Source organism: Tamandua tetradactyla, chromosome 3, assembly GCF_023851605.1.
Source record: "Tamandua tetradactyla isolate mTamTet1 chromosome 3, mTamTet1.pri, whole genome shotgun sequence".
In the NCBI taxonomy this organism is placed as follows: domain Eukaryota; kingdom Metazoa; phylum Chordata; class Mammalia; order Pilosa; family Myrmecophagidae; genus Tamandua; species Tamandua tetradactyla.
This window is the reverse complement of record NC_135329.1, coordinates 211,691,300-211,716,808: the sequence shown is the minus strand read 5'-3', so window position 1 is coordinate 211,716,808 and position 25,509 is coordinate 211,691,300.

Below are 25,509 nucleotides of genomic sequence, written 5' to 3'. Positions count from 1 at the left end.
GTGCCTCGCCTTCTCTACCTCTGCTCCCCAGTGTGTCTGCTTGTGCCCCCTGCACCCAGAAGAGGATCTTTCAGGTGCCGCCCTGGTTCTCTGAACTCAGCCATTCCCCTCGTCTCACTCTTCATGGCTGATGATTGTTGAGGACGTGAAATGAGAGGAGTGGCCATGGGTGCTCCCCAGTCCCTTCCCTTTCAGCACTGTGCTTTCTCTTCTCCAGCCCTCACCCGCTGTCTTGGAGACAGATCTCTTCATGCCCAGCTCCCCGCCCCTCTATCCCTGACTCTGACCCCAGCCTCTGTCTCTGCTTCCCAAGCAACTCCATCTTGGCTTCCAACATGTCCATGTCTCCTGCCAGCTCTCAGAGCCACCCACGCCCTTCCTGGCCTTCCTCGGTACATGGGCACCTCCATTTCCCAGGTTGCCTTGCCCTGGCTTCGGGGTAGGTTTGGCCATTTGGAGGCATTTTAGAAAGATGGGGGGGGGACCCCGGACGCTGTCCTTCTCGCCCCTTGCTGTGGTGTCCCTGGCAGCAGCTGCTTCTCCACCATGGCTCCCAGCCCCTCCCAACTGCCCCAGCCTCTGTGTCCTGCAGATCTTGCCTCTGCCCGTCATTCCTCTGGCTTGGGGATGGCAGTGACTTCCTGCTGCTGCTTCCCCTGGGTGGCCTCACCCTCCCTTCTTTGGCTCCTCACCTCTTCCACCTCCTGGGAAGCAACGTCCCCGCACTGCACTAAGTCCCTGAAACACCTGGGCTGGTTTTGTTTTCTAACCTGTGTCTGACAGATACACCTAGTCTTCCAAAGATATAAAAACTAAACTTTCCCTCTACCCTTTAGGCTTATATCCAATTTCTCCTCTTTTCTTCACAAAGCTTGAGAATATCAGCCCTACTCATTTATCCAATAGTGTCCTTCTTCAAAAGGGAATCACCCCAACTTTGCTTTCCCTCCAGGCTTCCAAAAACCACCTCAATGGCCCTTTGAATTGTTAAGGCATTTTGTTGATGACCCTGGGAGAAAATAAACACTACCATTAGAACAGGACAAAGATTCTCGAGTTTTATGAACTTCTGTTAGTCACGGATCTTGTGTCTGTCATGGCTCTAGGTGGTCATAATAAGAAAAATCCTCCTCCTCTAACACATTGTCTGCACATAGTATATACGAGGCACTGTTCTAGGTGTATGACTATCTGAACAGTAAACATTCAATCTACAAATCCATCCTATTACATGGGCACTGGCTTTGTCCTCTCTTTCTAAATGAGGAATCTGATGGAGAGGGTTCAAAAGTCTTAGGATTGGGTCATGCAATAGTGGCTCAGTGGCAGAGTTCTCGCCTGCCATGCTGGAGACCCAGGTTCGATTCCCAGTGCCTGCCCATGTGAAAAAAAAAAAAATCTGAGGATTCACTGGACGTCTACACCCCATCTTTATTTTAATTTCTCTGCTCACCTTAACTCCTCCTCCCTCACAAGGTTACTCTTACCTGCTTAACTATGATGTCATCTCTAATGCACAGGTGTGACCATGGGCGGTGAGTGGGTGGAGAGAAGGCCTTGCAGAGCCAAGCTGGGTGGTGCTTAGGCCTGGGAGGACAACGTGGGGGGGGGGGCATTTCTTATCAAGGATGAAGGCATGTGAGGTGGCTGGTAGTTAATTCCTAACTGCCTATAGGAATATGAGGTGGGGGCCCAGATAAGTGCTTCAGCTAAGTCAGCAGTCTACAGGGGCTGCTTCAAGGGTGGAAAGAAAAGCAGGAGCCAAAGGAGTGGGTGGCTTGGGAAGCAGGTGAGGATAGAGTTCAGAAGGACCTACCTGCAGGCATTCCCAAGCTACCGTGTGAGTGTCCATGGACTCCTCATGTGGTTTCCATGGGGACCTGCTCGAGTGTTTCATGGATGATGTGCTCTCCCACACTGGGGCCTCTGAGGAGCAGGCAGAGCTGGTGACACAAGTGTCAGGAAGCAGATTTCAGGTCTGGGAGGTGCTGGAGAGCTGACCAGGGATGGGCTCAGGGATGGGCTGCCTGGCCAGCTGTTTTGACATTCTGGAACGTACCGTGCCCTGCCATGTGCCAGGTGATCTGGTCCTCAGCTGCATCTCTGACCTCATCTCCTGACACTTGCCCCTTTCTCAGTGCTCCAGCTGCACTGGCCTCTGTCTTTTCCTTTTCCAGGTGTGCGCCTCTTCCTGGTCCTTACATTTGCCATTCCCTCTCCCTGGTGTGCTCTTCCTGCACTTATCTGTGTGGCTCATTCCACACTTCTGCTGAAATGTCCTGTTACCTGAGTGGCCGTACCTATATAAAATAGAACTCCCTTCCCACCCCATCACTTTCCCACTTTAGCTGGCTACATTTTTCTTTGTGGCCCTTAGCACATCCCAATATATTGTATATTTATTTATTGTCTTTCTCCCTCCGGTATTCTATGGAGGAACAGAATGGCAGAACTACAAGGTCAGAGGCTTTGTTTCTTCCCTGCTGTGTCATTAGGACCTGGTACGAGTTAGTGCTAAAAATATGCATGTTGCTTGGGAAAATGCAAAAAGCCATGTGAGCAAGGCTGTTTATCTATAACTGAAGACTAGAAACCATAATATTTCATTAATAGATGACCAGTCAAATAAACTGTGGGAATTCCGATGTAACAAGTCCCACACTTCTCCATACACTCTTGTTGTGATATGTTTTTAGGAGAGGAGAACAGTGTATACAGTATGCTTTCGTTCATCTGAAAAAGGAGTGGAAGTGTGTGTATATGTGTAAAAACAATGGCTGGATAAATGCTAAAGCTAAAAAAAGGCTACTTATAGGGGAAGGGAGGGAAGAGGGTAAAGAGGAAAGAGGAGACAGATGGAAGCTAAAATTCTTTGAATATATCTTGTTCTGTAATTTGGAACCATGGAAATATTTTATATAATTAACAAAATTATGATAGAAAACAATTCCTAAAAATGGAAAGCACAATGAAACAACTAAAAGTCATGGTGTATGTATTTGATCTCATAACCACACAAAGGGGAACAACTTTAAGTGATTTTAAAAGACAGTTCGACTGTACATTCCTAGTGTGATATACTGTTAGGGCAAAAAGAACTGCTATAGGTCTTAAACACTTTTCAGTAATTATGTGGTAGGTGTTAGCATTGGTTTTCTAATTCTGAGGCTATTGCTTGTGTGTTGGTATTAGGCAAATAACTCATTATTCTGTTGTTATGGAGAATCAGCATTTTCAGTACTGGAGAAAGGAGAACATTTAAGTAAGATCAATGAATTTGAATTTAAAAAAAACTGTACCCTGAATTGGATTGGAAGAGGGTGGTGTGATGAATCAGAATGTATTTTTTGAATTTTAAAAAACTTCTAGGCTTTATAAAAAGGTCTAGAAATATGACTGACCCAGTATTAATTAGCACTCTTAGATCCCTGATTATGGTCTCTAAATACCATTTCCACCTAAAATGAGCCAGGGCTCCTTGCAGAAAAGTTGATACAAATTCTAGGGTAAGGAAGAAACAGGATGAGTCTGAAACAACCTGTCAGAACATAAAGCAAGGACATGATCAAAAACTACTACAGTCATGTCAAAAGAATCCAGGGGTACAAGCAGCAAAGCTAAGCTAAAGTGATGGAAAGTAGATCAATGGTTGCCTAGGGCCAGGTTGAGGGGAGTGGGGAACTACTTGCAAAGGGATATGAGGGAACTTTGAGTGGCAAAGCAAATGTTCAATTGTGATTGTGGTTACCAGGTGAATACATTTGTCAAAACTCATCAAACCAATTAAAGTGGGTACATTTTATTGCATGTGAATTATACTTCATGTGATTGTGGTTACCAGGTGAATACATTTGTCAAAACTCATCAAACCAATTAAAGTGGGTACATTTTATTGCATGTGAGTTATACTTCAATAAAGTTAACTAAAAATGAGGGACCGTATTTGATGACACAGCCTTATATGTCCAGTTCCAGGTAAGATGGAGTGAGCACGCTCCATCTGACTTTCCTACTGTATGCAGTTAGAAAACCTGGACAGAAGACATAAAGTAGCTATTTGAGGACTCTGAAAAGTAAATAGCAGCAGGTGGATTGGGAACAACCAGAATATGAAGTACCAATGAATCAGGTTTTAGTCATCAATTTTATTTTTCTTCCATATCCCCCATTCTGAGTTCAAAACAACCAGAAACACAAAAGTAGGCATGGGGAGCAGACCGAGAATGTTTCAGCAGAAGCCCTCTATTAAGACTGAGAAAAGGAACTCTTGACTCTCAGGTACAGTAGGAGAGAAATTCAAAAGTTTTCTCTTTTCCTTTTTACCTTTCTTCATTCCCTCCTGCCTTAGCACCCAAGCAGAATGGTGATGGTGGCAGCTGTGGCAAGTGTTGCTGGAAGGCAGGGAGCCTGCTATTCTTCTTAAGAGTTCTGTGTCCCCTCTTGGAAGAGAAGAAGGTCCTGATAACCTTAGGCCACAAATTAATATTTTAGAAAGAATTGTGATAAGCTGTGTGAATGAGTACCCTGCAGCCTTCCTGGAGCTGCCAGTGGGGGCAGACTCCAAGCACAGGAAGTGGAGATAGGAAACATCCCCTGTTGCCCCTCACTTCCTCTCCATCCTTCTCTCACACGGCATCACTCCTGATGCATGCTTTGAATGGTCTACTTGAAATCTCCATTGGATCTCTCACAAGAATTTGATTCTCCCAAATCCCAAGCTAGTTTCTTGATCTCTTTCCCCCACCCTATAAATTCTAAACCTACTTTAGTCTTTTTCATCTCTGGGAAATGTGACACCCTCCTCTCAATTGCCCAGGTCAGAAAACATGGAGCCATCCTTGACCTTTCCCTCTTCTTCACCGCCCAATATCCAACTTATCAACAAGGGTGCTCATCATGCCTTTGTAGTAGACCTCTGTCTGTTCACCTTTCCTCACCTTCCCAGGACTGCCTGGTGTAAACCACACCATGTATCTTTCGGAGCATAAGAATAGCTTTGGAACTTGGCCATCAGATCCACTCTCTACCTAGTCAGCAGGGCGATCCTACAAAACACTGATCATTCCCAACACTGCAACAACTTCCTCTGGCACTTTCCATGTAACACCCTACAAGGCCGTGCATGGTCAGATGCCCCTATGCCTCCAGCTTCATCAACGTCACTCTCCCTTCTCTCATTTTCTTGCAAATGTCAGTCTTGCTATTGACCTGAGAGTCTTCAATCCTAGTTTTCCTGTACTGGGAATGCCCCTCACGTGTGCTGTATCTGCAGCCCCAGCATACCCAGGTTTTCTAACTCCCTTTGATCCACAAGGACCCACTGTGAGTGTCATTTCCCCAGCAATGCCTTCCTTCACCCTATCCCACCCCAATAAAAGTCAGGGTTCCCTATTATCCTTCAACACAACCCTGTACCTTTCTTACTTAGACCCCTCAGTTCTGCTGGTAATTATACATTTACTCATGGGTTTAGTTGTTGATGCCTGTTACCCCACAAGACAGTACGTTTCAAGGGGGCAGAGTCTGGTCAGTTTTGCCCACCCCATTACAGCTCATTTAGGATCCCAGTAGATATGAAATCCAATGAATGAATGAGTGACACCACTGTCATCCTATCGATCCTCTCATTAAATGCCTTTACAGCTTCTAATTTCCTGTACAACAAGGCTGTGACTTGAGTCTGGAACCCACACTCTTCCGGGTGAGCCCCTGATCTATTTTTCCAGCCTCACGTTGCATGCCTGCATCCCACACCCACGCCAGGCCCACATCAGCCTGGACACAATTTCCTTGGCCCCTGCAGATTCTTTTTCCCCATGAAAGCCTTTCTCTTCCTCTTAGCTCAGCTCCAACTCCTCCTTTTTTAGTGTTTTCTTGCTCCTAAAAGCATATGACGTTTGCTCAGAAAGCTCCTGTCTCTTTCTCCTTATAGTTAGTTAAGTGCTTTAACATCTCACTTTCCCACAAGACTAAAAGAAAAAAACCTGTTCATGGATTTTGTTTTCTAAGATAGTGACCCATAGGCGATGCTAGAGATATGCTTATGAAAATTATGACCAAATTATTTAATTAAAATACTGTCTCCTTGAATTACACAATTCAGTAAGTGAACCATTAAAGTGCTTGTATTTATCGTATAAAGCCCTAGCAAGGGGATTCACTTTGAACCTTGGTATAGACGAGTTCTCGTAGGGCCTTTCATCAACCCCTTAGTGGTGGGGACCTGGTAATAACAGCCTGTGGGGGAAAACAATGAGCTCAGAAAAGCAAAATCTTGCCCCAGTCTCACAGCGGCCTTTGCACAGCTTGGCCTCCCAGCTGTCCTTGCAAATGGAAATGGTGACACAACTTGAATGCCGAGAAGATAAACTATTTCCATTTATTTTACATTATACATTAGGACCTAAATATAAATATTGACGCTATTCATCTTGGCATGATTTGGTTATGGAAACATAATCGGGATTGTTTAAGACACAGAGGCAGCTTCTATTTTGGTCCTGGCACAGGAAATTCAGTCTTTGTCCACTTTTACAATGTGATTTATGTGAGGTTAAAAATTCATTATGCAGGAGCCAACCTCGAGCAAATATTGTTTTTCTGTACAAGGCAGTACAAACGGCCTCTCAGCTCAGGTTTCCTGTTCAAAAGGTTTAGAAATGCAGAGTGTAGCTGCTGCCAGCCCATTTGATCTACTGAAAGCCAGTTCAGCTGTGTCGCGATCCAGGGGTTAGCAGGGCTCAACCCAGATTCTAAAGAGGGAATAGGGCCCACCCCCGGCCCCCTTCAGCTGCATTTTCTGTCTGGGCGCCTTATGTTTGTTATCTTAGTTAATCCTCCCGCTTATCCCAGGGCGTCGGGCTGATTATCTTTACTTTCCAGAAGCCAACCCTAGCCTGACTCGGCGCCCTAGGCAGATGGCCAGACACTGCTGTTGGTCTGGCCCGAGGTGACTGTGCTTCCCGCCGAGGGAAGGTGACAATGGGTCGCAGCCACCCTCCCCACCGCCCACTGCTCCTGGGTGCAGGGGCCCCCCATAAAGCGCCCTCAAGGCGGTGGGGGCGGGGCAATGTCTTCCCTTTGTGCTGACATCACAGGGGCACCCTGGGTCATGTGCCCTGCAGACCTGCAAGGGCCTCCCCAGTCCCCAGTCCAAGGGCGCCGCTGCCCATCCCCCCCCCTCACTGGAGCTCGGTCAGCCCCCTTCCCTGCGGCCGGGCAGGGACTCACGTCCCCCACCATGACACGTTCAGGTCTCACTCAGTGCCCTGTGGGCGACCATTGGTAAATGGGACCTTTGGGAGTGTTGTTACTAGTTAAGTGTGAATAGGATCACTTGTGAGTAGGGTCTTCGAAGATCCTGTTTAGCTGAGGCTCGACGGAACCTAACGTGACCTTGTAGGGCACGTTAGACAGAGACGAACAACTTGGAGCAGGAGAAATGACGCCAGAAGGAGAAGCCGTGGGGGAGGCAGAGATGTGTTTTAAGTCTAGGAACCCCAAGGACTGTGGCACAGCAACTCCAGAAGGCCACACATGTGAGGAGAAAGCATGGCCTTTTGGGACACTGACATTGGACTTCTCGCCCCCAAAGCCATCGGACAATGAATCCTGGACCACAAACCAATCCACCGTGTGGCATCTGGAACAGCCAACCTGGCAAATGAAGACATCTAATGTCACCGCTCTGGATTCCTCACTCTTCCTTCAACCCACCCAGCCCCCCACAGGACCTGACCCACCAAACCCTCTGTTTGTTCAGAAGGAGCACCAAAGACTGCAAGTCGCTTAATAAGGATTGGATCGCCTTCCACTAGGCCTGTGCCCACCTGCCTCCCTCCTCTCCCAACCCACAGCGCACCTGCCCCCTGGGATCGGGGCTCACCAGGATGCTGTGTGTGGGAGCCCAGACCCCAGAGATCAAACACTAACCATCCTTCATCCAAACCCTCTCTTAACTCCGGATCATGGAGGCCAGGACATAAGGAGAGCCTGACTAGGGCAGAGCGGGAAACTGAGGCAGGCAGACAGGGAGCAGAGGGAGAGGCTTTCCGTGTGAAAAGTAATGGTTAGTAAGCTCCACTTCTAAGGCTGGCACTGCCAACACTGAGGATTTGGCTGATCCTCTCCAGGCTTCCATTTTCTCCCCAGTAAACAAGGGGGCAGAGCTACCTGACCAAGCCTAAGCTGTTCTCTACCACTTCACATTAAAGTACCCCCAAAATTAAAACATATGACAGCTTTGCAAAGTGGATCCAAAATTGGATTTGCGATTTGGAATGACATTTATATATTTTAGAGCATAGATATGGCTTCATGGAGAAACAACACGGAAGATGACACACAGCCCAGTGACGGCACGAGAAAAGCATGGCGGGCGCTGGAGATGATGAGGAAAGACTTTGCCCCACTGGGTACTCCTTGGTTGACCCCAACAGCTATGTTGATCAGAATATAGAGAAGACATCCTTTACTTTAAGAGCTATTGTTTTGAACCCCTCCTGCCCACCTTGATTATTTCTTTATTTTTTCAACTTCCAATCTTCAGTATGATTGGGGACGTGGAGAACAGACAACAGCGGTCCCTGCTCTCCTTAGCATGGGAAACATTGGGCAGGCTGAAACTGCTTCTCTGGGTGGAGCAAGGACTCTTGTTCTCAAGGGGTGGGAGAAAGTGGAAGGGAAAAGCTCACCCTTGACCAGGCAAAATGAATGCAAACAGAACAATGCTAGTCATCACTGGATTTTTTTTTTTTAATAAGAAGCTAAAATATCATTTTATGTATATTTAGATAAAGGGGAAAAAGAAGGGTCAGATGACTTCTGTAGAAACAAAAATGAATCTGGCATCAATTTCTTCTGCAACATTAAAATTCAGAAAACAATGCCCCCAGATACCTACACTCATAGGGGTCAAAGATTGAGACCAGAGAATTTTGTACCCAGTCAAGCTTTTATGATACAAAGTCATTCTCAGCTGTACTGGGGCTGAGCAAGCTTCCACTTGCATTCCCTTCCCATCATCATTAGTTAAAGGTACATTCTGGCTAACATAAAACCAATCAATATCAACGATTATTTGCAAAAGGAACATTTATCTATTTCCTCCTTTAGTTAATAAACATTCAACAAATGGCTACAAGGTGCCAGGCACTGTGCTAATGAGTAAAAATTTGAAAAAAACCAGGAAGGTCCATGCCCTTGTGAGGCCCAAAGCCCAGAGGGATAGAGAGAAACAAGCAGGCAGATACTTCAGGTGTTCGGTTACAGCAGGACAGGTGACATGACGACAACCTGGTGACGGAAACAGGCTGCCGTGGAGGTCCAGAGGTGGGATGCCTGGCCCAGGTTCAGTGGTCAAGGGAAGGCCTCTTGGAGGAAACAAGGGTGACTCTGAAGCCTGAGTTGAAAGGGGGATTTAGCCAGGAGAAGAGCTGGAAGAAATAGCACTGCATCCCGGGAAGGGCAAGTCCAAGAGAGGGCACAGTGGTTCCCAAGAACCATTCGGAGTTTGTGGGGCTGGGAGTGGAGTGTGGAGTGAGGATTGAAATGGATTGAACACGGAGATGGCAGCACACAGCCCCGTAGGATCCAGGGGAGAGCTGTGTGGTCCCAAGCACCATCAAATGCCCTGCCCTTAGCTCAGTGCCCGCTCATGAGGGGCCTCTGTCGGTATTGGTGGAATGAAAAAATGAGCCATGTAAAAACAGCCACAAAGGCGGTAAGTTCCCCAAAATAACAATGACAAAGGAATATCAATTCTTTTGATATTAAATTAAGTAATTAAATAAGTCTAGGAAATAATGGAGAGCTCAGGAAAAGGTAAATTGTAATAAATTTTGTCTTGTGCTTGTGTAAGACGGAACCAAAGTAGTTGCTTTATTACTTAAATAATTAAGCAGATGTTTGAAAAATGTAAAGGTAGTCACAAATATAATTTAAAAAAAATAACAACCAGTTAGTGCATGTTACGAGAGATGAAAAAGCCAACTGCAAGAAAGCATAAAACAGAAAGCAGGACAAAGCATGGTAAGACATACGGTCAGATAATTTAGTTATGATAATAAATGTTGGGAGTTTAAATTCCACGACAGCAAAGCAAAGCCCTGTGTAAAGAAGACAAATTTCAACGGTACAATGCTTACAAGAGGCAGACATGAAATTCTTTTACAATTTAAAACAAAATCTGGACCAAGAGAGGTGAGCTCACACAAGCAAAAAGGAAAGATTGTTTCAGTATCAAGGAAATGTAGACAGAGATTCAAGGGACACTGAAGTGGCAATAAGAGTCATGTTATGTTATGAAAGGTAATACCAGTGTTGAAATTAATTAGCCCTGATGCACTATTATTATAGTATCGGCATTTATAAATTTATAATTTAGATGTCAAGAAGGAATTATCAAAAATTCAATTATTGAGAATTTTTCAGTACTATTGCTTTATGGTAAACAAGAAACAATGAAAAGGGTAAATAAATAAAGTTACATGATTGTCTTAGTAACCGCAGCTTAGTTACAGCGGCTATAGCAAATTACTACAAACTTGGTGGCTTAAAATAACACATATTTATCCACTTAAAGGTCTGGAGGTCAAAAATTCAAACTCAGTTTCCCTGGGCCAAAATCAAGATGTTGGAGGGAAGGGCTACCTCCAGAGGCCGCAGGGGGGACTCCATTTCCTTGCCTTTTCCAGCTCCTCGAGCACCCTTCCTTCCTTCCTCAGCTCACGGCCTCTCCCTCCATCTTCAGACCAGCCGCGTGGCATCTTGCCCCAGTGGCCACATGGCCTTCTTCTCTATCAGGTCTTTCTCTGCCTCCCTCTTACAAGGACACTGCGACTGATTTCAGTCCCGCCAGGCAACCCAGGACAATCTCCCCATCCCAAAGTCCTTAATTCAAGGCCATCTGCCATCTCTTCTGCCATCCAAAGTAACTCCACAAATTCTAGGGGTCAGGAACTAGTATCTTTGGCGATCATGATTCAGCTTTCCACAGTGATAATGGTGAGACATAATAAAGATTGCACTTACTCGGATGAAACCTCTGATTTTCAGTTGTCCATGAAACATTTACAGAAGTTGCCTAAATTAGGCTATATAAACCTCCCAAAGCAGATTTGGTAGTTCACTGATGCAATCTTCTAAAACTCAATAAACATTTAGAAAGAATAATCCCATTACTTGGAGATTATAAGTAAAATTAAATCAGCCCCAAATGACTAATAGGACATCAAATATTTTTTTCAGGTTATTTAGAAAATGATAAAAATAAGGACAGCACGTCCCTAAGTCTGTTCGAGATGTGTAGAGGGGTTAATTTAGGGTTCTAAATTCTTTCATTTTTCAAATACAAAAGAAAAGAAGTATATAAATGATCATTCAATTCAGGGAATAAGAAAAAAGCAGAAAATACATGAAAGCAGAAAATAATACATTAGAAATATGGTAGGATTAATAAGTGAAAAAAAAAAGGAGATTCATCTGCAAAGTCAATAAACTAACATTTCTGCCAAGTGTAATCACGGAATAAATGGAGAAATCAAAGCAAAAGAAAATGAAAAATGAGGACCTATGCTAAAATCATTGTATTATAATATTATTCTGCAGGTTCTGGACTGAGGACAGAAATAAGGAATATAAGCTTCATATGAAGAAGATGAAAAGTATCATTACACGCTGCCAATATGATTGTGTAAACACCTCAGGTTAACAGTCAAAATAACATGTGGACTGTGCAACAGGACTAGATACAAAAACTCAAAAATGGACAGCACAATAATACCTAATTGTAAAGTAATCATGTTAAAACACTGAATGAAGCTGCATCTGAGCTATAGGTTTTTGCTTTGTTTTGTTTTGTTTTGTTTTTACTATTATTACTTTTATTTTTTCTCTATATTAACATTCTATATCTTTTTTGGTTGTGTTGCTAGTTCTTCTAAACCGATGCAAATGTACTAAGAAACGATGATCATGCATCTATGTGATGATGTTAAGAATTACTGATTGCATATGTAGAATGGTATGATTTCTAAATGTTGGGTTAATTTCTTTTTTTCTGTTAATTAAAAAAAAAAGAGAGAAGGGGTAATTGGAGCTGAAGGGATACAGACTGTGCAACAGGACTGGATATAAAAACTCAGAAATGGACAGCACAATACTACCTAACTGTAATGCAATTATGTTAAAACATTGAATGAAGCTGCATGTGAGGTATAGGTTTTTTTTCTCTCTATTATCGTTTTAATTCTTATTCTGTTGTCTTTTTATTTCTTTTTCTAAATCGCTGCAAATGTACTAAGAAATGATGAATATGCAACTATGTGATGATATTAAGAATTACTGATTGTACGTGTAGAATGGAATGATTTCTAAATGTTTTGTTAATTTTTTTAATTAATAAAATAAATAAATAAATAACATGTGGGCTGTTGTAGGATTCAGTGGCTGAATAAATATGAAAGTAGTAAATAATAATCAAGTCTTTCTTTATAGTCTCTATAACCATTTAGAAAATACAAAATATAAATATAAATGTCTAAAATATAAATAATTCTAAATATATAGTTATTAATTTTAATTTAATAACTGATTTTTCCAAATACTATAAAGCTATGTTAAGTTAGTCCATTTAGCCCTATTCTTAGAGAGGAAATTAGAATACAAAATGGCACTGGCATGTAGGTGGAAAATTAGGGATAATTTAATGGAGAGTACAGACACTCCTAATCAGATGGAAAGGTGCTGAAATATATAGCAACGGGCACTGTCTAGAATATGTTTAGGGGGTGTTATAGTTTGCTAGTTGCTGGAATGCAACACACCAGAGATGGATTGGCTTTCAATAAAAGGAGATTTATTTAGTTAACATATAGTTCTTCACAGGAAAGGCAGCTAACTTTCAACTGAGGTTCTTTCTTACGTGGGAAGGCACAGGATGGTCTCTGCTGGCCTTCTCTCCAGGTCTCTGGGTTCCAACAACTTTCCCTGGGGTGATTCCTTTCTGCAAAGGCCTGGGCTGAGCTGCGAGTGCTGAGATGAGGTGTGCTGAGCTGCTTTTGCTGTGCTACGTTGAGCTCTTTCATTTAAGTACCAGCCAATTAAATCAAACATCATTCATTGCAGCAGGCATGCCTCCTAGCCGACTGCAGATGTAATGAGAGATAAATGAAGTTCACTTACCATTGGCTCATGTCCACAGCAACAGAACTAGGCACCTTCTCCTGGCCAAGTTGACACTTGAACCTAACTACCACAGAGAGTGTGTGAAGGGATTTTTGAATCTGGTAAATAACAAGGATTCCACTTAGAGTCCCTACCTCCTACATTCATAGAATAGGAGCCTGGAGATACCCCTACTAAAAACTCTGCAGCCAGTTTTCTAAGATAATTGAACATACCATAACCATGTAGATATAACAGAATCAACCAACACCAGCTACCCAGCATTTTTCTCAAACCCAAAGAGAAAACCAGTGATGACCTGACATCAGACTGACCTAGTCCTTCAAATGGGAAAGACTTGGAGATAGGAGCAAAAAAAATAGATCCCAGAAGAAATAGGGTAACTCAGGATTCAGAAGAACAACTATGCCAATATTCCACTTAACAGAGGAAGTCCAAGATGTTGAGTTTATAAATCAAGAACAAGAAAAAAGAAAAGTAAAAAAAAGAGAGAGAATTGAAAAAATAGAACAGCTCTAAGAGATTAAAAAATAAAGTTGAAGTCAGGGAAGTCTCCCCAACAGATAAAAAGTTGGAATGGATGAGAGAGATGCTAAGACCTAAGGTCACAGAAAAAGAGAACAGAGGAAACGGTGGATATCATCAGGTAAAAAAAAAAAAAAATATATATATATATATATATATATATGAGTGAGAGACTCACAATTGACGAAGGACATCAAACTTAGATAGAAAGGGCCCATTCAACAATGACTTATGAACAACTCCACCTCTAAGGCATGTCTTATGGCCTCTTTGATCAGGTCACATCTCTCCTTCACATTGACTGCCAGGAAGTTTCCACCCATCTTTAGAAAGGTGCTGAAGGATTGAACATTTTGCATTCTGTGCTGGACTTGTCACTACTACCCCCACATGCCTCTCAGTCTGGAAACTCCATTCCCCAGAGTCCACTTCCTTATACCGCTGCGGTGCAGAGTTTTCCAGTGAGAAGAACTTACACAAGATTTGGAAAATGAGAGTGATGGGTGCCAGCTCTAAGCCTAGACCTTAAGGGATGTCCTGTGCTTCTTCCATCAATGAGAAGAACGTGCCTCCTGTGGGCCCTGCGGTTCCCAGCAGGAGTGTGGGAAACCTGTGAAGTGGGCACCTGAGATGGAAGGAGTGTGGGAAACCTGTGGAGCCAACCACCTGAGAGAAGTAAGGGCCAGTTGACCCCCAAACTTGGGAGTGAGGAAGAATTGCTCAAATTTGTGTGTCTGTGAGATTTTAGGCAGTTTTTGCTAAGCGGCATTTTTTTGGTACAGATACATGAACTTTGTCTTACTTTTCCTATTCTTGTTTTCCATTGTTACCACTGTTTCTCTCTCTCTCTCTCTCTTTTTTTCTCAGAGCCTTGCTCACATTTATACATGCATGACTCAGACACATAGAACAATCCAGAAGCCAAGTAAGAGAACTTTCATTTGCTTGTTTTTCTCCATGCTCAATGGGCATTGTCAAGTACAAGTAACCAGGAAAAAAGATACCCACAACCTCAGCTAATTCTGATATCCTTTGGGGCATCTATAATTCCTGCCTCCACTCTAATTGTCTCAAATTCGGCACTTTTGCCACCAAGAACCCTGGACTCTCATAATGCATGAGGCTCTCTCTAAGTGAACTTGAGCAAGCTTTATTATTATTTTTATTATTATTATTATCATTAAAGATGTGAATTTGCAGAACAATCATATATAAAATCCAGGATTCCTATATAGCATCCTATTATTAACACTTTGCATTGATGTGGGACATTTGTTTCAACTAATGAAAGCACATTTTTATCGTTGTATTATGGTTTCACTTAGGGTTCACTGCTAATATTATGCAGTTCCATAGATTTTTTTTTTAGGAAATTTATTCTAGTTGCACATATACAACCTAAACTTTCACCTTTTGACCACATTCAAATATCTAATTCAGTGCTATTAATTAGGCCTGCAAAATTGTGCAACCATCACCAGCATCCATTGCCATAACTTTTCCCTCATCCCAAATAGAAACTGTACATTTGAAGCATTAATGTCCCATTTCCTACCCCAACCTTGTTCCCTGGTTCCTACCTGGTTCCCTACCCCAACCTAATCTTCCCTTATTAAAAAAAATATATATATATATATTTCTTTATAAAAATTATGGTGAGATGCCTCAAATACACTTTTGGAATGAGATGAGTACAGCTAAGAATTCCAGTGGATTCGTTTAGAGAATGTGGCTTTATACCTTTTGATTCTCAGGAGTGGTCCAGATGATTTTTAGAGTGGCCTCGTGTGGCAGTTCTTAAATTTAGCATGGAATGTAGCCATTAAGGGGAGATCTAGGATAAAGAACTCAACTGAGAATAATGCCAAATCATTTCAGCCATGGAGAGAGAATTCTGGGGCAGGAAGTCAGGGAAAGACGACAAGCAGGGGTTGTATCTAAAAATCAGACAAATGAGTTAACGACCCAATTGAGAATAATCACTAAGGCACGGATTCACCCTCTTCTTTTTTGTGTGTGCTTGAAGGCTCTCATTCTCTTTACATCAAGGATTTCCTTACTTCTGCTTTCATTCTCTAATTCCTTTTGGTATGTTAAGATTCCTATCAGTTATAAATTCTGAAAGAGGAAACCTCAAAGTCATAATGAAATCTTAAGTAGAATTATGTTATACATTATTACAATTATCTTCTATTTTTAAGAAGAAACTGCTATTACACTTTAGAAAGCTTTTTATGTATTGCCCTTCATTCTCTGAATTTCATTTTTTACAGCTTTTTGTAAGTGGAATTGGAGCATCTCTAATGCTCAGTGATCTGAGAATATAGCATCAATTGATAATAATGAAAGAAGAAAATCAATCACCATCAATATGAAACTCTGGGGAAATCAGCAGAAGTGGAAAGCCCTATATTTTGCACAGAGGCTTAAAAGAAGAGAAAATTATGACTTTATTGGATCCCCCTATTTTCTGTAAGCACAAAGCAGATCTGTGTAATGCATTTTTGAAGGCTCCACCTTAGCCTACCCTGAGATGCAATGCTTACCATGAAATGGGTCATTAATTCTCCTCCTACTTTGCTGCAATGAAGCTGGTGACGGTTTTTAACCTACCAACATCGGAGGTGGGGGGGACCTCGTAAACTGTATGGGTATCAGACTCGTCTTCCTTTTTTAAATAAAGGTAGTCTTGTTCTCTCTGCTTACCTAATTCCTATGCTGCAGTGGCACCATCTGATGAAGGAATTTTGGGTCCTACTCCAGTCTCCTTTTTCATAATATTCTGCATACATGCAAGGTGGGTGGGTTTTGTTTTCTCTTGAGAACAGGTTGGGTTTTGGGATGGATTGAGCAAGGAGCAGCCTCCATACTCGAGGTAGAGAGGTGGCATGTAGTCAGTGAGCAGGATGACAACATTCCACTGAAAATGGAAAGCACTTGAGACCCAGATACCCTGGTCCCCTGCATGAGGCCTGGGAGAAGAGATGGCACTGTGGGCATGGGTTGCTGTGGGTTGAATTGCATCCTTCAGAATGATATGTTCAAATCCTAGGTCAGGGGCCTGTCAATGCGACCTTATTTAGAAACAATCTCTGCAGATGTCATCAAGTTAAAGAGAGGTCAGACTGGATTAGAGTGGTCTGCAATCTAATGACTAGTTCCTTCTAAGAAGAGGGAAATTTGGATGCAGAGAGTAAAGAGTAAAGACACGGAGACAGGCACCCAAAGAGAGAAGGTCATGTGAAGATGGAGGCAGAGGTTGGAGTGATGCAGCCACAAGCTGTGGTGACCTCAAAGGACCACAGCCCATCTACAATCTGGAGGCGAGTGCCCAAGGGGCCCTACTCAGTCCTATCTCACTTCTGCTGAGAATTCTTCACCGGACCTAGTCACATGACCCAATTTCAATGGAACAAAAATGTAGCAGCTCAGAAGCATATACATCATATAAATAATTATTTTCACCTTTAGCTAGGTCTGAAACTTTTCAGAAGGCTCAGGCAGCCCACAGTCCACATGTCACTGTCCAGTGGGCCTGTGGATGAGATTCTCAGAAAGGACTGATCAGTTCTAGAACCCCAGGAACTGGCGGGTGGGGGAGGCACCCAGAAGTTGTTTGATCATGTCATTGCGTGCCACTCCATGGGCTCCATAATTATTTTCCTAAGACCTCTGTCAGCTGTCTTAAATTCCCTAAGCTTTCTCACTGATCTTAGGAACACATTGGGAACTAGAGTTCTTGGTACCTCCAAAGTAAGTTAGTATCTGTGCCTCACTAAGTTCCTTTTGGGCAGAATACTCATCAACGGGGCTTTCTCTTTAAGAATCGCTTCCAGACCTCAGTCTGAAAGCACTGTTTCATGTCCCCTTTATTGGTGCCCCAAGCCATTAGCCATGGGAGATCCTGTTTCATTGCAGCATTCAGGTGCACACATGTGCAGGGGACTGGACAAAGACTGGAGGCTGGAGATCAGAATCATTTGCATTTTCCCCTGGACCCCTTGTTAATATAGCATCTTCCACTAATATTTGCTTTTTCAATGCCATCTCTTCTGGAAAATGGCTTCTTTCTATATAGATGACTCCTAATAAACCTTTTTTTTTAAAAAAACTTCTAAAGATATCTGCTTCTAACCCTTTACAGAAACATATTTCTAACTTCTAAATTCATCAGAGTCCCTGAAAAGCCATTGGGCTCTATCAATGTCACCTTCCCACCTGCTCAAGACAGGTCCTCTCTCTCAGACTCAAGGCTGTTTCTCTGCAAAATGAAGAGATGAGCCTCTATGTATCAAGATCTTTATTTCTACTCTAAAATGCTGGTGAAGGGCATTTTGGGAACGTGAAATAAATGGGTACTGGGGTCCCAGCATTCTGAGTCACTGGATGTGCTTGTTCAGCCATTCCAATTCCTGGGCCCCAGCCCAGACCTGCTGGATTAGAATCTGGGAGATAGGGGTGGAGGGGTGGAGTCTGGGAATTCGTATTTATAGCAAGCCCCCAGGTGCTTCAGCTGTGCAGTCAGATCTAGGAGCAACTGAATGGCATTTGTTTAGAGAGGAAGCTAGAGAGGCATGTTTTTGCTTGCAAGGGTAGGCAGTCCATTCAGACCAGCGGGAACTCCACCTGCCTCATTCTGCTGGTTACACAGCCTCTGGCTTTTTTTGGGAGACAGGTGTGTGGTACTCCGGCCTGGAAGAAAACACAGCAAGCAGCTCTGGGAAATACTGATCTCTGACTTAGTGATTGTTTCACTGCCCCCTGCTTTTACCCAGGTTTCAGCCTCAGTTCTGGGCACATATAAGATTCGTTTAGTGGTTAGTACTAACCACTAAAATTAGGACGATAACTGCAAAAAGCAGAATAATGTAAACTAAAGTTGTTCTCCTTCATCTTGACAGCTCCAACGTTTTTGTCGATCTCCCTGAAAGATATTGGCCCTCATTGTTAGTTTGTATGAGTTTATTTGGGGACTGAAAGTCAGCCTTACTATTTGTCCACCTAGGTTTCGCCCATGAGGATGCACATCAAAACTTGATCAGAAAGGTTACAGGCATCACTTTCTCCTTCTTGATGGATGTGATGGGGGCTCAGTGATCATTCAGCCATGAGAAATCGAGGGGAAGCCAACATCCGTGTCATTATCCTAAAGCGATTTCTCACTAATGGCATGCTGGTTTCTTATCTGCTCAGATGAATGAAAGAAAGTTCTGGTTCCTGGCACTCATTATTGTGGAGGAAAAGGTTCACCTGCAGCATGACCGTGTGATGGAATCATGTGACCACACGTGGTCAGTGTCAGAAGGCTGTGGAAAGTATGGGGCTGCTCCCTTCTCTCGAGTCATCCAGGCATCTGGTACCTCACCTCCACGGGGAACCCTGGCCTTCATAAGCATACCTAGCTCTCCCCTGTCGATCACACTGAGACGTCAGTGTGTGCCTGGTTGTATTCTAACCACCGGAGGCGTCACTCTGAGGTTGCCGATGCTCCCAGACAACAACTGGGTGGTGGCTCATCCCTGCTGCGTGGCAAGGATTGACATTGCCTTATTCGGAGCAGTGTCTTTACTGTGCTTCCTAGCAGTGTTTATCTGTCTGCTTTATTTCTATCCTCATGAGTTATGCTAAGAACGGTGCTGCGTGAGCAGAAAACAGTTTAGTAGGTTGGATTAGATAAACTCAACGATAGGGAGAGTACATACAAAGCTTCTCAGAAAGTGTCTTGTCATTGGAGAACATGAGCTTGCAATGCATATTGGCCTTGCCCTAATGAAATAGATTCTAAATCCCTCTTTATGATGAAATCTTAGAGTTGCCAAAGAACATTGCCCATTGCAGCTTTAGAACAGGGCCTTTCTGGGACAGCTCACTCTCAGTTCCTTGGAAGCCATCTCAGTAATATTTGCATAGAAAGAAGTTGACAGAGAGTTGGGCTCAATGGTTGACTGCACTCCAGGGCTAGGGATGGAGGCATTTCCTCTGAGGTAAGGGATCAAGGTTGGGATTTGGGGGGAAAGAGGTGAGATTGTGAGTTAATATTGATCCAGTGGGGCCAGATATACCTTCATTCCAAACCTGTCCTTTTTCCTCTCCCCATAAGGTCCTCAAGGGAGGTATGTGCACAGAGGACCATATCCAGAGAATATGTATCATTACCTGGAGCTCTGACTCCAAGTGTTAAGCTCCAGGACAATCTCTGGAGCTAGTAATGGTTGTACTCCATGAAGAACTAACACCTTTGGCCTGTGCTGAAAGATCAAACCAGAGAGACCATTTCCTTCCATCCCAGGCCAATCGAAATTCAGGGAAGCAAACTGGAAACTTCTAACCTAAGCCACATGGGGAGAAGAAAACAAAAGGGAGTTAGAAAAGCTGAAGAGGGAGAAGTCTGGGAATCCAGCCAAACTACTGAAAGGAAAACTCAACTAGAGTGAAAGCATAGGCTTCTGTTTGACCCTAACTGCTTGACTTGGGGGTTATGGTTCAGGGCAAGGGTTTTAACCTTTTCACCTACCTCTCCTTGTGAGAAATGGAGGTGTGGGTAGATAGGGAGATGGAGAGAGAGACGAGGTTTCAGCTCTCCCTCCTTGTTCTCTCTTCTGAGAGTAAAACAGATTTAAGACCTAGGCATAGGATTAAGAAGGAATGTTGCTTTCTCCACAACCCTTGGATGAGGAGATCCATGATGTCTCAGAGATTCACCCATTCCTTCCTGGTGCAGCCTTCCCAGTCTTTACCAACACACTTCATGTCCACAAAGGACCAATGACTACCTTTTGATAGTTTCAAGCTGGCCAGGACGGTACATCCCTTCAGGTAGCCTGCCCAGTGATGCTAATGAACAAAGCAGAGAATAGCCCAGGCTTTCAGGGAGAGTCAGAGTGTGTGGCCCATGTCAGAGAACAGCACAAGCGACATTACACAATTCTGCACAGTAAAAATGGCCCAGATTTACTGCCAGCTAACAAAACAACAGTATCTCCCCCATTATTCCTTATATGCATTTCACCTCCTGCTTACCATTTCTCTTATCAATCACTGGAACTGGCATGTTTCCGTCAGAGCCTCAAAAACTGGATTGTTCCGAAACTAAATCTTTCCTGTATCCCACTTCCCCAAAGATCCTGAGAAACAACAGGACACACAAGAAAACTGTCATATCTGCTCCAAGTCCACCCAATTCAGCCCCAAGTTGCCAGCATCTACTTTATGATTTAACAGAATGCTTCTGAACAGACAAGGAGGCATGCCTGGGACAAGGAAAATGGACATACCTCATAAGCTCATTCCAGCCCTGAAAGGAACCACTGGACTCCTTACCGGAATATTTTCTTCCTTAGCACAAAGGTCAGCAAACATTTTCTGTTAAGGGTCAGACAGTAAATATTTTAGGATTTGCAGGCCCTGAGGTCTCTGCTGCAACTACTCAGTTCTACCGTTGTAGTGTAAGAACAGTCCTAAACAATACATAAATGAAGGGGTGTGGTGGGGTTCCAATAAAACTATTTATGAAAACAGGCAGGCAGCCAGATCTGGCCTGGGGGCTGTACTTTGCCAACCTCTGCTTTAGCACAAATAGGATGATCCCAGGCTCTACTATTTGGTTGGCCCAGGATGCATCCCGTTCTCCTGGGGGCATCTCTCCTCTTCTGAGCCAGGTCTTCAGGCTTGCCTTGATTGTTTGGTCCAGGGCTGGGCAACTGACCTGGGCAACAGAATTTTTCTCCAGGAATGTTTTGAACTGGATGTGGGAAAGGGCCAGTGGCTCTTTGGTGGTGGAGACTATAAGATATGAATCCCGTGACTCTCTGCCATAGAGGAAAGGGAGCGGGCACTCAGCATAGCCAAGAAATGAGGTGAAGAGTGAGATTCCTGTGGGAAGTCCATTGCCTGGTGGTAGTTTTCCCTGATGCCCATCTTTATTTTGCATGAAACACCTCAATTTCCTTCTCATACATTTATCTTTTTACCCCAACTAGTATGAATTTGGATTCTGTTAGTTTTATTTAAAGAAATGCTTATGCATGTTGTAAGAATATTCTATAAAGCCCAACTCTTCCCAACCAATGATTCTGCTAGATCTCCAATGATATGTTTGATGGTGGAAGGTGCTTCCTTACAAATATATAGGTCCTATCAGAATTCAGTTGGGTGCCACACTGCATTGATGACAAGAATACAATTTTCATTTCAGAGATTGTGCCAACACACGACAACTGGCCAATTTAAGATGCTGGACGTGGTGGCTATAGTTTTTCTTGTTCCAAATCAAAACACTGACTAACGATGATCTCTCTGGCTATACAACAGTTGGATGCTGTCATGGTCAGGGACATGTGTCAACTTGGCCAAGTTGTGGTACCTGTTTGTCTGGTTGGGCAAGTGCTGGCCTGTCTGTCGCTGTGAGGACAATTCATAGAATTAGATCACCATCACATCAGCTGCATCCACAGCTGATTCCATTGTAATCAGCCAAAGGCGAGTGTCTTCTGCAATGAGTGCTGCTTAATCTAATCACGGGAAGCCTTTTAAGAAGGATTCAGAAGAGACAGGCTCTATTCTGCTTCGGCCAGCAAGCCTGTCCTGTGGCGTTCATCCAGACCCTCCATTGGAGTCGTCAGCTTCACAGCCTGCCCTGCGGATTTTAGACTCTGCGTTCCCGCGGTCACATGAGACAATTTTATAAATTTCATATTTGTGAGTGTTCCCTGTTGATTCTGTTTCTCTAGAGAACCCTAACTAATACAGGTGCCTTGAGAATACCAACCACTCTATAGGTCTTAAACGTCACCTGGGGCAGTGTGCTCCCAGACTGATAGTACCCCCATCACACCAGTTTCTAGGACAGGGCGATAGCTGAAGGGCTGTCATAAATCAGAGTTTGCTCAGTATCCTGGAGCACAGACTCATTTGGTTTTTCAAGCAGAGTTATTCATGCTCTCTCTATTTTTTTTAACGTTTTAAAAATGACACTTTTTTTAAAGTTTTAAGTTAATTGTGCAATACAGAAAAGTAAGAAACACAGAAAATGAAGAACACAAAAGTAATCCAGAATCACAAGCAGCTTACAGTTTGGCATATCCTTCTAGGTCTTTTATGTGTCTACACACAACTAAGTATACATTTTTGTGCGGTTGCGATCACACAGAATGTATCATGCTTTTTCAAAGTCCCAAAGCCATGAGCATGGCAATAACTAAGAACACATGACACCAACTCAATCAGGGGAAAAATGTATTCCTGCCTTTCTTGGGAATAAAAAGTTCATAAAATACAAAACTGACAACAGGTCTCAGTAGATAGTGGCAGAGTTACAAATACTGCATTCCTCTGATGCTCATATTAAAATGAGACATAAAGTAAGAGTACGAAAGAGTAATGCATCCAAGAGCATTCCGTCAGCTCTATATTGAAATAATAGCAAAGTATGTTGCCATTGAATCCTTTAACAATACTTTCCTTTGGTGCAGCCAACAGATGTGCACAAGTGTTACAACAAAATGGAAATGCAAACACATTTGGCGACATCCCTCCCCCTGCACTTCCTTCTGCCCCTCTGGAGCCAGCCTAATGAATGAGCCCTGATGCACACTGCCCAGAGGTGGTCTAACAATGCCATGTCAAAGATGCTTCTCTTCTATTAACAGAACAGATATTTATAAATTCATTAATTCACTAGCTCTACTTTTTATCATACATTGTCACCTCAAGGTACCTAAAAAGCATAGTTGTTGTGAAATAAAGAATGACTCTTCTCAGCAATAAACAGGTATTTTACCAAAAATGCACATAGAACTATGCTTATAATCTGAAATTGTCTTCTAGACATAGAGATACTAGAAAAGACCCCTTGCCTTTGCCTGCCTCTTCTTTCTCTCCCACCATTTCCACGACGAAGTAGAGAAATATGCTTGGCTCCGAGCGGTGGATTAGCAAAGGTCACTCCCAGAAGGCAGTCCTTCCTATGAACTAATACAGGGATGTTTCTATAGGGATTCTGTTTCTACCTCTATTTTTAATACATTTTGGACATTAGGACTAGTCCTTTAAAGCGCAACAATAACTAAAATGCCTAAATAGAACGAAGGTCTGACGATCTGAATTTGTCTAACAACCCAGGTGCAAAGACCTCTTCCCTCTGCACTGCCTTACCTGTCCCTACCACCCACCCACCCACCCCCAGCATATTGCTCCAAAACATGTAGTTTAACAACGCCATTCCCATGTGTTAACAGAAAAAAAAATTTAAGCACCTACAAAGACCAGATGTTTCAAATAAGGTCTTAAATTTGTCCATGATACACACAGTAGCATTGATAAAACCATACTCATGTGACAAAGGAGATAATCTGAAAGTGTTGTCTGAACAGGAACATTCTGGCTTAAAACCCTTCCCCTTCTCACCTTCAGTAACCCAGTGATTGCATCTGCAATGCTTCCAGGGCGTTTTAAAAATGTTGCTTCTGCACGTAAAATTCTGTCATGTTCAGAGCAAAGTCTTCCCTATATATTTTGACACAAAATATACAAGATGCATGTTTACTAACTATACTTATATCATACACTGGCAAATTCTTTAACATCTAGGAAGACTAAATGATAAAAAATTAAGACTCGTTTGCCTACTTATATACATTGTAGAGAAAAACAAAACGCACACAACATAGACGTCGATGGTCTTGCCCAGCTGTAGACTTCCTGGCATAGAACCTGTGACACTTCTTTGTCCCTGTCTGAAACTGCACAAGCACAATGGTTTGACCATTCCATTTACAAAAGATATTTCACATGAATTTCAATAAAACAATATCTAAAAATGCGTTATTTTACTACCTTTCTTTTAACATATTTAGTGCACTTCTAAACATCCAGAAAGACGAGATGTTTCAAATAAGGACTTAAATGTGTCCACAAGATACACAGCAGTGTTCAATAAACTACGCACGTGTGAAAATGGTCATAGCTGAAAGTGCTTTCTAAATGGAAACGTTCTGGTCGAAAGCCCTTCATTTCTCCCAATTCCTTCTCTCCCATACAAACCCAGTGGACGAGGTACAGGCCCATGGCAGCTTAGATGTGGTTTTACAGTTTCATTTCTGAAAGTCATTTTCAGAAGATTGCCTTTCTATGAATTTTTACACGAAGTGTACAAAACGTGTTAGTTAACTAACTCTACTGTTGTCATACATTGCCAATCTCTTTAATATCTAGAGACTAGGTATTACAAAATTAGGACTAATTTGTCCAGTATATAAGTAACGTATATGAAGAGCAAAGTTAAATGAATTCACATAACACACAGGGCAATGCATGATCAGAAGATTTCTAGTACACACTAGCAAAACACTGTTTGCCACTTCTTCCCTCCCAGTTCCCTCAAATCAATGAACAAGTACAAGAGTACAGCGTTTGAGGTGGTTTAACAATTCCAAAGACAATATTTCTCATCAATGTTTAAAAGCTATTTACAGTGTTACCCTACTATCTCTATTTTCAAACACATCAAGCTCTTCTAAACCTTTAGAAGGACTAGATACTTCAAATAAGAACTTACTTGTCCACTGCATACATAATATTGTTTAAAAAAAAACTGCATGCACATAGCAATGGTCATCATGTGACGTATCTCCTATACTTGATTATCTTGGCCTCTAACCATTCCCTCTTCACTTCCTTTTTTCCACCACGAATGTTGGCACTTGTGGACAGGTACAGGCAAGTGTAATGCTTAGGTGTGGTTAAACAAATTCATACCCAAAAGTAATTTACGGAAGACAAGCTTTTCAATGAATTTCAACA